Here is a 13,704-nt window from a genome sequence, read left to right as displayed (position 1 = left end):
CTCCTTCCATATGGTCTGTCTTCTGTGCCTCTCTCCCTCTCTCTCTTTTTCTCTCTTTTTTTCTGTCTCTCTCCCTCCCCCTTCTTCTTGTTTTTTTCTACTTACCCTGCATCCTTGTGGCTTCTTTCCTCCCCTGTAATTTTGGTTTAAGATACGCAAGTGAGAGTCTGTCGGTCTGCGGGAAGAAGGGTGCAAAAGAGAAGCTTGCCTACTTTGACTTGCTGTGGTGTCCAAACTAGCCGCAGTTCTTCAGTTTCTCACTGACCCAGAAGCCACCACTTGTTAACCAGACTTCCTGCCTCTTAGTTCTTATTTTGATGAAAACAACAACAAAACCAAACAAAAACAGGTTCCTGGCCCCCCCAGTGGGCTGGCTTCCCTGGATTAGCTGTCCATTCTTGTCCCATCAGCTTCAAATGTCCAGGAAGACATGACATAAAATTAGTTTCCCAGCTGAAGCGGGCGTGGAGTTCTCCAGGGGCGGCAGGTGGCTGGAATTCCGCCATGGCTTACCCTCGAGCCCAGTGAGAACTCTCCAATGTCTCTTGTGGAGACCAAGGCAAAAGGTTATCAGGGGACACCCCTCCGCTGGTCAACCCACCACCCCTCCCCACAAAGACCTTTCCTTTCCGAGGTCTCCTCAGGAACTGACCTTTTGCTCCCAGAAGGGCAGCCATTACGTGTTCTCACGTGCGAGGTGCGCTCTGTCCAGCATGGAGCAGGAGCTCGCCTGCTGCTCCTGCCTTTTATGAAAGCGTGACCGTCTGTACATCTTTCTGAGCTTCTGGTTCTCCCTCTGCTTCCGGTTCTCCCTCTGCAGGAGGGGCGTGGGATCCATACCTCATGTGTTAGGGGAGGGGCCAAGGTAGCAAATGTCACGTGCCTAATATAGTTTATGGTACTGGAAATTCTAAAAAATGATGGTTGAATAACAATAATAATAATGATAATAAGTAACAGCACGTGTCACTAATAAATAAGCTCCCTTGGCCAGCATGTTTTGAGGGAATGAATCTCCTACTGCTTGAAGAGAATTAGGGTCCCCTCAGCCCTGGGGACACAATAAATGGTATCAGGGTGCGATGTGACCCAGTCAAGGGACACCTTGGGTCTCCTTGATGCCTGGTGTGTGTGTGTGTGTGTGTGTGTGTGTGTGTGTGTGTGTACAGCAGGCCTCTGAGGACGCACAACTCCCAACATTCAAGTTCTTAAATTAGCCATGGCCTGGGGTAGAGGGTTCTTACAGCAGGTTAGATCAGTATCTCTGGAGCAGGGCTCCCCAAGACCTTTCTACTTATTCCAGAGGTCAGCTAGCTGCCTGTGAGGTCTAGAGCCCAGCATGCAGAGTAAGTCCTGGGTCACTCTGTGAATTCTGGGGACAGATACTCACTGATGGATTTTGCAGACCTGCCTTCTCTTTTCTCAGCTTTCCACTTGGTGGCCACAGCTTGCTTGGAGCACCCCAGTTGGAACATGGGGTCAGGACTGGGTCAGGCAAAATGCAAATTTGTAATTCAGTTCCCAGACAGCAGCCAGGACTGGAGAGCCAGGCACCTGTGTGCATGTGGGGGCGGAGGTTGGTCCCCTGCTTGCTGACTTTAGAGATTGGGTGACTCAGATGACAGCTGCTGGCCATCTTGCCTCTGAGATCTAAATGAGATTATCTTTATGGCTTTTGTTCCAACACCTAGTGAAGTTCAAAGCCTTTTCCTGTACGTTTGCTAATTCCCAGCAGCAGCTGTGTGTAGCAGGAAGGGGAGAAGCTCACTTTTTTTTGAAGGTGCAGCCTCTGAGCTATGCCTCGCTGATCCTGACTCGAGCTCTGCCTGATTTCTAGAACAGCAACAACAATTGCTTGGATAAACTATTCGCGAATGAGTATCTTCTACTAAAAATCGTTTTGGAAAACCTGGGGATGGGCATCGTCTCAGGACACACAGCCTCATACCTTTCCCTGCTGCTTCCTTTGCTAGCAGTGTAGTGTAGTGGTCATGAGCACAGAGTTAGGGCCAAGCTGCCTGGGTTCATATTCCAGCTTTACGGCTACTTACCAGTTAGCGCAGCCCTGGGCACTGTTCCTCACCTCTGGGCTCCTCTACAATGATACCTGTCCTATCATTGTTCTGGTGCTGGAACAAATCACGAGTTGATTGTCCTCGGATAACATCCTTTCATTATAACGATGATGAAATGCCTAGGAACTTAACACTGTTTATGTCAATTAGCCTATGATAAAACTGGTTTGTTAGGCATTGTTTCAAGAACGCTGAGTGAGGACTTACTATACTCAGGGCCATGCCTACCTCATAGGAAGTGCCACAGTCACAACTGGTAAATGTAACCCCTTTCACTTGAAAACTGGGACTTAACACGGTACTTATTTCAAAGGGTGGTTATGAGAATAAATGATATTACACGTGTTATGGACTCTTTTTTTTTTTGCGTTTTGGCGGGTGGGGGGGCATGCTGCCATTAGCATGACCGTGGCTGTGGATCCTGCCCCGTGGCCACTTTTGGTTCTTACCAGTGTTTTGAGCATGATCCCCTAGCCTTCCCGCCAATCCTGTGAGTTCCTCAATCTCAGTCCGTGGCAGACTTCCGCTCCCTGCCCCACTCCTGCAGCGTCTCCCCTGCTCATGCAGTAATAGACTATTTCACTAGGGCAATGGCTGCCCAGAATACAGCCACATTGCTCAGTCTCCTGCACTCCAGGTGCGGCCCTTGAGCAGGCTCCTGATGATGGGGTGTGAGCAGAGTGACGTGTGCACCTTGTCGGAGGGGCGGGGATGCTCCCCTTATAGGGAAGGGAAAGGCCAGCCCCTCCCTTATTCTCCTTCCTGCTGGCTGGACCGTAGAGATTCTATGAGAGCCTTGCTGGACCACATACTGAGGGCCTGAAAAATTCATGGAGCAGAACCACCATAACAAAAGGAAAGACAGACATTTCCGTCTTACTTGAGCCATTGTTATTTCTGGTCCTCTTTTTCCAGTAGCCCTGGGCCTTCTATAGCTCATCCAGCTCACAGATTTCCTCCACTGCTAGACCAGAGAGATTTCTTTGTCTTGTCTTCTCTGTTCTTTTTGCTTCTGTTCTTTCCTTTTTTTCCCCTTTTCTGTCTTTTTTCTCTCTATTCGTTTTTGTCATTAGGCACCTTGATGGCTGCAAGATGCTAAGTGTGCACATTCCTTAGTGTGAATCAAGATATCAATAAATATTAGCTATTATTCTATTATTCTTCATCATTCCTCACCCCCACTGTTCTGGAGGCCGTAGGAGCCGCTAAGTCTTCCTCATCACAGGCCAGCGCCTCCCTCACTCTGAGACTTTGGAACTGGGCTCACAAGTTCTTACCTTCCTCCCAGCACTTGTCAAAATATTTTTTTCCAAACAATGTTACATTCCTTCCTATGAGGAGCTCTGATGCCAGCTGTTAAGTTAATAAAAGTTCCCTCGTTCTAATAGGTTTGTTTTGCTTTGCTTTGCCTGTAAGTCTGGCGTCCAGCATTTCTATTTCTCTGATCTCTAACTGAAAAACAAAACTCAGGGAACCTGGGCTCCTGGCCTGTGGAGGGAGGCTGGCTGGGTCAAGGTCAGTGGTCCCTGAGCTGAATTATGGTGTAGGATGGCAAATCGGAGAATGTCAGGTCCGGAAGGGCCCTGAGAGGCCAGATGGGAAAAATGAAGCCATTGCTAGATGTTACACAGTGAGCCAAAGACCACACCAGGAGTCCTGCTTCCTGGTCAGTCATCACCTAGGTTGTTCCTGTGAGTATATGTGAAGGACACAAAAGAATCAGATATGGGTCCTGTCCTCTCGGGACTCACAGGCTCATAGTAGAGCTGAGACAAGCTCCTCAAAGTCAGTGCCACGTGGCAGAGAGCGATCATGGCTAAGAGTTATGGGCACTCAGGAGGGAGGGCACCTTGTCTCAGAGGGAGCACAGAGAGACTTCCTGGAGAAGAAGCATTTTAGTTGGTTCTGGAAGAATAGGGAAGTTAGGACGTGATAGCTTTCCAGGAATAGATACCTTTCATATCACAAAGGTTATTGCACTTTCATAAGCTGGTCGCTGAGCATGACAGAGATGGCCCTGCCTCCAGGAGCTTATAGTCTAGAAAAGAGACAGTGAGTGAGCATAATTACACAAGTCAATATCTAATTACAATCGCCAAGGACGCTGTAAAGGAGAGAACTCGGAAGCTACCAGACCATCTAGCAGGCCCTGACCGGGTTGGGATCAGGGAAGAGTCTCCAAGCAGCTGTCACCTCATCTGAGAGCTGGAGGACAAGCAGGAGTCATCACATCAGAGGTGGGCTGGGCGCTCGGTGAGATGTCCCAGCAGAGGCATAGCGTGTGGGAGGGCCAGAGTCAAGGAGGAGTGCAGGGCGCCCGGAGCCCAAAGAGGGGAGAGAAGGTGCTGGAGATGCAGGAAAAGGCAGCCATGTGTTCTCAGCAGGGGTGCGAGGATGCAAGGGGCGTTAAGAGGGGAGAGAAGGTGCTGGAGATGCAGGAAAAGACAGGCAGCCATGTGTTCTCAGCAAGGGTGCGAGGATGCAAGGGACGGCATACTAGTGCTAGTGAATTCAAGTGAAAACGAGTGTGGCCAAGGCTGCCACTTGCCTCTACTCTCAGTTCTTCCATTCTTCCCTGATCCTAGAACTCCATCCAGTTCTTCTGCTGGGCACGTAGCCACTGAGAATAAAGACTACATTTCCCAGCCTCCCTTTTTGCTAAGTGTTGCCCTGCGATTAAGTTGCAAATGTTGGAGTGTAAACAAAATGGTGTGCACAAGTTTCAAGAAGTGTCTCTATATGGAATGGAAGAACCCTTCTTTCTAATGGCTGGAATGCAGACACGACGGTGGAAGCTCAAACAGCCATCTTGATCTATGAGTTGAGAGCCCTGTATTAAGGGTAGTGAAGCAACAGCTAGAAAGAGCCTGGGTTTTTGATGGTCATGGACCTTCTACGCCTGCCCTGGATTTGCCTCTAGATTTTTTTCACTTGAGAAAAATTAGAAGTTCTTATTCAGCATAATTCTAGGGCTTGGGTGGATGAATCAAGATAATACAAGATGCAAGTATTAAAGGATGGAATTAAAATCTGAAAGAGGAACCAAGAGTCGAAAGGACAGTCGTTGTTTCTGGAAGTTGAGGTGAGAGCTGGGTAGGAGAAAGCAAGAGTTGTTTTTTGGTTTTTTTGTTTTTGTTTGTTTTTTAAGCACTATTTAATCTTATTTAATCTTTAATCAAAATATATGAAACTATATTTTGAAAATATAAAATTTAGGAAAGACCGGACTTGGATGTGGGTTTTCCCTCTTTTAAATCTCCAGATCATGTGGACAGAACTCTCTTAGTAACACACAGTCTTTATATTCAGAGTGACCAGACTGGTTTGCAGTTAGATCCACCACTTAAGTTGCAAATGTTGGAGTGTAAACAAAATGGTGTGCACAAGTTTCAAGAAGTGTCTCTATATGGAATGGAAGAACCCTTCTTTCTAATGGCTGGAATGCAGACACGAGTTATTTTCTAAGGAAGGGAGTGACTGTCTGAACCTCAGTTTCCTCATCCTTATAATAGGCATATGAGTATCTTCCTCATGTGTTAATGCAGATGGAGTGCCTGGCATGCATCTGCCACATGGTCTTCTAGGTGGTCTTCGCTGTGGTTATTTGTATTGTTTGTTCTGGATTAAGAATTCATGGACTTGCCTCATCTCCTTACTGCAGTGGTTCTCACCTTGAGTGTGCATCAGTCACCTGAGGGCTTGTTGAAAGCTGGCTGAGCCCCCAGAGATTCTGATTTAGTAGGTCTAGGGGGAAGGGAACCGAGAATCCTAGCAAGGTCTAAGGGGATGCTGGAGCTGCCACTGCTGCCTCAGGGACCACACTTTGAGAATCATTGCTCTATTGCAAAGCTGCTTTATGAGGGACCCAAAGTCAACCGTGGGAAGCAGACCGTAAAGAAGAGAATCAGAAGGGCTCTGGCGAGGAAGGCTTCTTGGAGGATAACTCCGAGATGGGGAGCAGCCCCTTTGAGGAGGTTTGAGGTGGAAGGGGGAATAGGAGAAGCGATACTTGAGCTGAGTCTTGAAGGTCCAGGAGAAATTTGCCCGATTGGCTAGACAAAGAGCCTCCCCAGCACAGGGAAGTGCTGTTGCAAAGGCAAGAGCTCGGGAGAGAATGTGGCACATGAAAGCACAGTGTCTGTTTTCCCTGACTCCAATGGCTTCTTCAGAAGAAACAATGGTACAAATGGAGCTCTCAGCTGCTTGTCGTTTGCACATTTGAAGATCTCTTTGAAGGGCCAGAGTGATGAACAGCTCATCTAGTAAGGTGTGTGAGGGTCTGTGATGGGGAGACATAGCCGGAGCCTTGAAACTAAAAGGCTGCCTTTACACCCTCCAGACAGGATGTCTTTGATGATTCTCACGCATCGGTGATATCACACACACAGGGAGAACATTACAGAGACTCATAAAAAAGTCTTTAATCTCAGTACTGTCTGTTCCATGGATGTATTTTCACAACCTCAAGGGAGATGTAGCTTGGAGGCTCAAACGTTGGCATCTCCAGGGCAGCAGGGCAGACCGTGTAAAATGAGGTCTGGACCTGAAAACCCAGGCTGCAAGTTCACCCAAGGGTGCAGCTTTCCTGCGTGGAGGTGTCTTCTCCCCCTGGTCCTCCAGTCCCTTCTCTTTTCCTGTCTCCATCTGGCCTGTCGCCTGGCTGTTTCCTGCTCTGCTGTAAATCTCATCCCAGAGAACACAGCTACTCACTCGCCTGCAATACCAATTACACGTTAATGGGGGGTCAGCAGTGACAAACACAGCTGGTTTCTAAGCGTTCGAAGGTGCCCATGCTGAGCTCGGGGTCCCAGGGGGCTGCCGGGGCCCTGTAACTCTCTGAGGGAACTGCAGGCTGGAGGCCTCCAAATGCTACCACCTACGTCTATGTCCCATGTTAATTCAGTCTCAGCCATGTGTGAGACTCCAGGCTAGTGGCTACAGGATGAGGTTGTAGCTCTGTCCACTCCGTCCAATGACCTTGCTTATCAAAAGCCTATCATAGGAAGTCCTAGTGCTAGGGCCTTTTCATGCATTCACACTTTCATTTTGTCACCAAGAAAGGGGACATTTTCCTAATGTGTCCATTTCATAGAAGGGAAAAGTGAGTTTGAAGCAGCGTAAATAAGTAAGGCAGTCGAGACGGAGTATAGTGTAGGGGTTAAGTGTGTAGACCCTGGAACCAGCCTGCCTGAGTGTAAGTCTCAGCTCTAGCTGTGTGACCTTGGGCGAGTTACTGAACTCTCTGTGCAGCTGTTTGCTTTTCAGTAAAATGAGGGTCCCTTTGAGGGTCATGGAAGACAATGTATGTCAAACACTTAGAACAGCGGCTGCACGTTCGTGCCATACGGGTGATAGTTATATTGCTATGTTAAATTAATTCATGGGCAGCAAAGGGGTTGACCTCTGCCGGTTCCAGTCTGTCGTCTGCCCTGCTGCCCCTAAGGCTGGTTTCTGAGAGGTGGGGGAATAAGGACTAAGTGATGATGCAATGTCTGCGTTCTATATTTTGGAGTCAGAGTGCCATGAGTTTGAATCCTGACTGTGTGACCTTGGTTGAGTCTTCTGACTTTCTAAGTCATAGTTTCCTCATCTTTAAGATATTGTGTCACGAAGCGGTTGGAGGACTAAACAAAACGACAGCCGCTTCGTGTCGGGGTGAAGCGCCAGGCTTTGGAGCCACGCCGCGTGGGTTAAACCCCCCAGTGTTACCGTTTTCCAGCTGCGTGACTTGGGGTAAGTTACTTTCATTCTCTGGGCCTCAGTTTCCTCATCTGTAAAGAAGGGGTGTTACTGGTTCCCACATCATTAGGGGGATGACATGAACTGTCCCACGCAGAGCCCTTTGAACAGCACTTGGTGCATAGTCAGCACGGCGCAAGTGTGTGCTGAGATGACCAGGCACACAGACACCGCAGGCCGGGTCGGCGCTCAATAAACCACAGCAACGAGGAGGAGTGGGGAGGAGGTACAAAAGTCAGCCTTTCCTCTTACTGTCTGTGAAGTCTCTGGGCCAAGGACTCTCCAGCCTGACTGCATGTTAGAGCAAGGTGGGGAATTTTTTTAAAGACACCAGCACTCAAGACACATGCTCCAGAGACGCTTAGTTAATTGGTCTACATAGAGCCTGGCATTGAATGACTTTTTTTTTTCAAAAGCTCCACAGGCAACTCTAACAAGCAGCCAAGACCGAGAACCACTGGGTTAGAAAATGACTGAGGGGCCCCCTTGGAGGAGACATTTTAACTAGCTTGATCGGGGCAGGCCTCTCTGAGGAGGTGACAGGTGAGCTGAGATCTGAACGGTGACAAGCGGGGAGCCAGGCAAAGACCTGGATGGCGGGGGGTGGAAGGTGTTTCGGAGAACAGAGCAGGTGCAAAAGCTCAGTGACAGGCGTGACTTTGGTGTATTGGAAGAAGAGCAGGAAGGCCAGGATGGCAGAGAGGCACCGTGTGAGAACCCAAACCCGGGATGGCAAGTAGGAAAAATTAGTCCCCCTCTGGCCAGAGGGACTAAGTTTAGCCCTTGGACTAGGCAGAAAGCAGCTGGGGGCATCCGCCACACATGTTCACAGCTGATTTAAGTCCCTCAAGTGTCCTCAGGTCAGGAAACTGGGAATCCCTTGGGAATCGATGTTGATCCAGACCTCAGACTTCTGGGAAAGTTGCATCCTGTCCAATGGCCCAAGAAGGATCCTTTAGGACAGCAAGTGGGGAGTCGTTCCAGGGTCCAGAGAGGGAGGAGGGGGAGAGAGGCTGGGCTGAGTGCCCCCTGGGGCCCAACACAAAGGCCACTTTGGCTGGCGGCTGGCCACTCTGGCAGCAAGGGGCAGCAGGGCTGCCAGGAAAATGCCAGCCTCCTGTGAAGGCTTAATTAATCTGCTCTCTCCAGAGGTAACGGCTTGGTGGGGAGCAGGTGTGTCTATTTTCTGGCACAATTATCTGGGAAGTGAGGGCAGGAGCCTCAGACGACGTGTTGCAGCTCTGTGTGTGTTGTAAGGAGTATCTGTATGGATGTGCACGTGTGCCTGTCTTGTTCCGAACTGCATGTCTGTGTGTCACATCCTCACAGGAGAGTGTCCTGCTGGGTGGTATGTCTATGTGTCCTTCTCGTGTCTGTCTCTGTGTCTGTGTGTCACAATGTCTTTGCAATTCTGTCTTACTCATATCAGAGCATGTTATGTCTGAATCTATCTTTATCACGTGTGGTTTTGTGTGGGTCCGTGTGCGGACGTGTGCACATGTGCATACACACGTATTCCTAAATGAAAGATGCTCTCAAACCACCAGCCTTCCCAAGCAGGCTAGTCCCACCTTTGTGGCCCATTCCCTCAGCTGTTGAGTGGGGCCACAGTTCTTGGCCCTAGGGCCATGTGAACACTCTTTATGTTGAATGTCCTGAGAACACATCTCAGTCCAGCTCCTTTGTCCAGGGTGCAGACTAGTCACTCCCCACACCGTATCAATGTAGGTGCTTCCTATTGTAGGGCCAAGCGAGGCCCAGCTGCATCCTGGGGCCTGGGCTCTGATGTGGGCTGGACCATGAGGCCTGGCCTGGGGCCACTATTGTGTGTTATGTCTGTGCGTTTGCATGTGCGTGTGTACCATAGGAAGAGCCTTCCAGTCCATGTGCCTGAGCAGCCTCCCTAATAGCTGAGGGCTCAGGGTAAGGTGCAGAGGAAGAGGAAGTGACCCCCCCTCCATGGGGGCTCAGGAAACATTATCAGCCCAGGGCCAGCTGAGACCAGAGGATATGAGACCTTAGGGAGCCTCTCTAGTTATCAACAGGGAGCGTGATGAGTTTCCATAGAAACACTACACCGCTTATGCCTGAACCCTCGCTGACCAACCACTTGTCCAGCATGGGCTGGGCGTTTGCTCTGGGTCAGGCTTGAACCTGGGCTGACAGCAATCCCAACAATAGTAATCACAAAGCAGTGCCATCTTATATCGCTGGTACAGACTCCTTTACCTTGCTCCTCCCTCCGCCTCGCAGAGCCCCCAGTCTCCGTGCAGACCCTCTGGGCTCCTGAGTCTCACCCACTTTGGTCCCCCTGCAGGGCCTGTTGCTAGATTGGCCTTTCTCCTCATCTTCCAGTGGCCGGCTCTTTCTCATCTTCCAGGTCTTGACTTAGAGGTCACCTCCCAGAGAGGCCTGCCTTGATTTCCCTCCACATCTTGACTCAGTTTTTGTCACAACGTGCTTCCGAACTTGTACAGCTATCTGCCATTGTCTCATTTTTCAGGTGTTCATTCCGTGTTCCCCAGCTTGAGCAGAAGCTCTGTGAGGGCAGAGCCCTGTGTGTCTTATTCAGCCCCGTAATTCCAAGATCAGTGCCAGATGCAGTAGATGTTTAATAAACATGTAGTGGTGGTTAAATTTACTGAACCCTTGCTATATGCCAGGTGCTGAGTGTTACCTCATTTCGTCCTACTGATGAAGAACAAAGTGGAATGAGGGACCCCAGGGGGCAGCTATCCGTGGGCACCTCAGGAACTGTCCCCCAGACCCCTGCAATCCTCTTGGAGGTCCATAAAGAAAGTTAGTTTTATGACTTCTATGGCTATCTTAGTCTGTTCGGGTTACTATAATAAAATGCCACAGGCTGGGTGGCTTCTAAACAACAGAAATTTATTGATCACAGTCTGGAGGCTGGAAGTCCAAGATCGGGGTGCCAGCATGGTCAAGTTCTGGTGGCAGCTCTCTTCCGAGTTGCAGACCTCTGACTTCTTTCTGTGTCCTCATGTGGTGGAAGGGCCAGGAAGCTCCCTGGGGCCTCTTTTATAACAGCATTAATCCTCTTGGTAAGGGCTCGACCCTCAAGACTTAGCACCCAAAGGCCCCACCTTCTAGAACCATCACCTCAGGTTTTCAACTTCACAAATTTCAGGGGGACACGAACATTCAATCTATAGCAATAGCCTCAAGTTTACACAGCCAAAGACCGTCCTTGAGCTAATCTCCAAGGCTGGCCTTGTCTCTCCCAGTCATTCCAGGAGTCAGGATGCTGCAGTCCAAACTCCACTGTGCTCCCACATGTCCTCCCCCACCCCCATCCCATAGAAGAACTTGCTCAGGGTCCTCCACTGGACAGCGACGGTGCCCCCGCCTGTCAGCACACCCTCACAGAGTGCTCGGCACACTTCGTCAGCTGGCTTTCCTCACCCCTGACATCTCCCATGTTTATGTTGTTTGTCATCTCCCCCGCTGGAATGCCAGTTTCTTGAGGGCGTAGGCTGATTGTATTCACAGCTGCAACTTCAGCTCCTAGGACGCTGCCTGGCACATAGTAGGTGCTCAGTAAAGATCTGTGCATGCCCAATTGCACACCATGGTGTAGTGGCAAAGATATTAGTTTAAATATTATTTAAATTCAGATCAGTCGGATCCCAAATCCACCAATTCTTTCTGCTTCCTTCTGCCTGTTTCTGCATCTGTCCCACGAGGATGGGACGAGAAGTTTCAGCAGGCAGGTCTGCTCAGCGTCTTGGCCTTGGAGTGCCCCCCACTCTCCCACCGCCCACAGCTGCAGAACCACAGCCCTCCGGGGAGAATGCCAACCGACCGAAGTGGCTGCTTTTTCCAGACGCTGCCTGGCTGCGTGATTAGGGCTCATTTCCCGGCAGCAACTGGCAGGCATTTATTTCCTTTTAAAAGGACAATGTCAATGGCATATTTATGGTTTAATTTTTGTTTTCTCCTTCACAGCTCCCCACAAAACTGCTGGAAGAGAGCACTTCAGTCTGCCTGCTGCCTGCTCTCAAAGTAGCAACACTGGCCTTTCTCTGAGGCTCAGGCGCAGCTGCCTCTTAGGTCAGCCTGTCTTATGTGCCCCAGATTCCTCTCAGAAATGGGCTGCAGGCAGTATCGGAACCTGGAGCCCCTGGGCCCACCAACCCAGACCTGGGCAGAGGTGGCCAGGAGTATCCTCCCTGTACATGGGTGGCTTTGGGGACAGCATATTCAGATGTTGTAACTGTTCTTTGTTGTTGTTTATATAACTTTTTAATTTGACATTAAGACTCACAAAAAGTTACAAAAATGGTTGAGAGTTCCCACCCACCCTGCACCCAGCTTCCCCCAGTGATAACACGTAAAGTAACCAAAGCACATTGTCAAACTCAGGAAACCGATGTCAGCATGATATTAACTCAGACACAGACCCTTACTCAGGTTTCAGCAGTTTTTACATGCACTCCGACTGTATTATTTTTAATCTCCAAAGTTTAGCAGTTGCCCAAGCTCCTAGTTGAGAGAGTCAGCTGGTTTAGGAGGTGAGTTAAGACAAGCTGCATTTTCCAGCCCTTCTCTCCTCTACTCCAGCTTTTCCAGAAACAGCCGCCTTCTGTTCCTTCGGCTGACCATTCCGTACTTAGCTCTTATGGCTACAGAGCGTGCTTGTATTGCTTTGTTTATTTTTCAGTGTTAGGCATTGTCCATTGCTACCCTGCTACAGGAGATGCAGTTTTAAATCTGTCTTCTCCTGCCCCAACCCCACACTTCCATTCCCCTGCCCACCCTCTCCAAATAGCCAAGCCATAATTTGGGGGAGATTACACTTCAATGTTATAACTGTTACAAGTTCTTCATTTGCCTAGTTTTCTGTGCACTGATCACTAATGTTTTTAACCTCAGACTCTCCGCAAATTGTACAAAGCTTTCTGAGGACTTCCATGCACATCCGACTCTCTATCATCTTGAAAGAAGTTGCTCCTGAGACCTTCTGGCATTTCCAAACTGAATTTGTTGCCCTCGGCTGCTGGCGTTCTGGGTTCTCACCCCCCATCAGCCTGAGGATCCCTTCGTCTCTCTTCTGAGTTGGATTTCCTGTTTCCTGGATTCTACACCTTCCCGTTTCTTGATTCACAGCCTCGTTTCCGAAGAGCGCATCCTCCAGCAGTTTCCTAAGAAAGAGTAGGTGGGAGGTAAATTTCTCAAAACACTGCATTAGAAATACTTCTCTTTCAAAATGTTAAAGGCTTTGCTCCTTTGTCTTCTCACTTCCAGAGTTTCTGTTGAGAGGTTTAAAGCCATTCTGATTCCATTTTTACCTCTCTGGAAGTTTGTCAACTTTTTTCTGTGCTGCCAACATCCTGAAATTTCTCATTGACCTTCCGTGATGGAAATCTAGCTTCGTGCACCGTGCAAAGCACTTGTGGGGGCCTTTAGATCTTGAGATCCATGGTCTTCACTTCTGGGTAATTTTTCTCAACTGTTTTGATATTTCCTCCTCGCCATTTTCTTTATCTTTCTAGAACTCCTGTGATTCGAGTCTTAGTGCTTCTGTGCCAGCCCTCCAATTTTCTCACCATTTATCTCCTCTTTTCAATGATTTATTTTGCTACACATTCTTGAGAAATGTCCTCAACTTCATCTCCCAAATCTTTGGCTGAGTTTTATATTTTTTTCTCATATTTTTTTCCAAGAGCTCTTCTTGTTCTCTGTGTTCCTTTTTTATGGCATTATGTTCTTTGTTCATAGATGCATTATCTTCTGTTAGCTCTTTCTGGATTTAGAGGGTTTCGTTTTTATTATTATATACTTCTGCGATTTTTCTCTGTGCATACTGTCTTTTCCTTTCCAGTTCCTTTGTTCTGTGTGTCTATATGAGCTCTCATAACCTTAACCCGCT

The sequence above is a fragment of the Pteropus alecto genome, unplaced genomic scaffold (assembly GCF_000325575.1).
Source record: "Pteropus alecto unplaced genomic scaffold, ASM32557v1 scaffold71, whole genome shotgun sequence".
NCBI lineage: Eukaryota > Metazoa > Chordata > Mammalia > Chiroptera > Pteropodidae > Pteropus > Pteropus alecto.
This window is presented reverse-complemented; position numbering follows the sequence as displayed.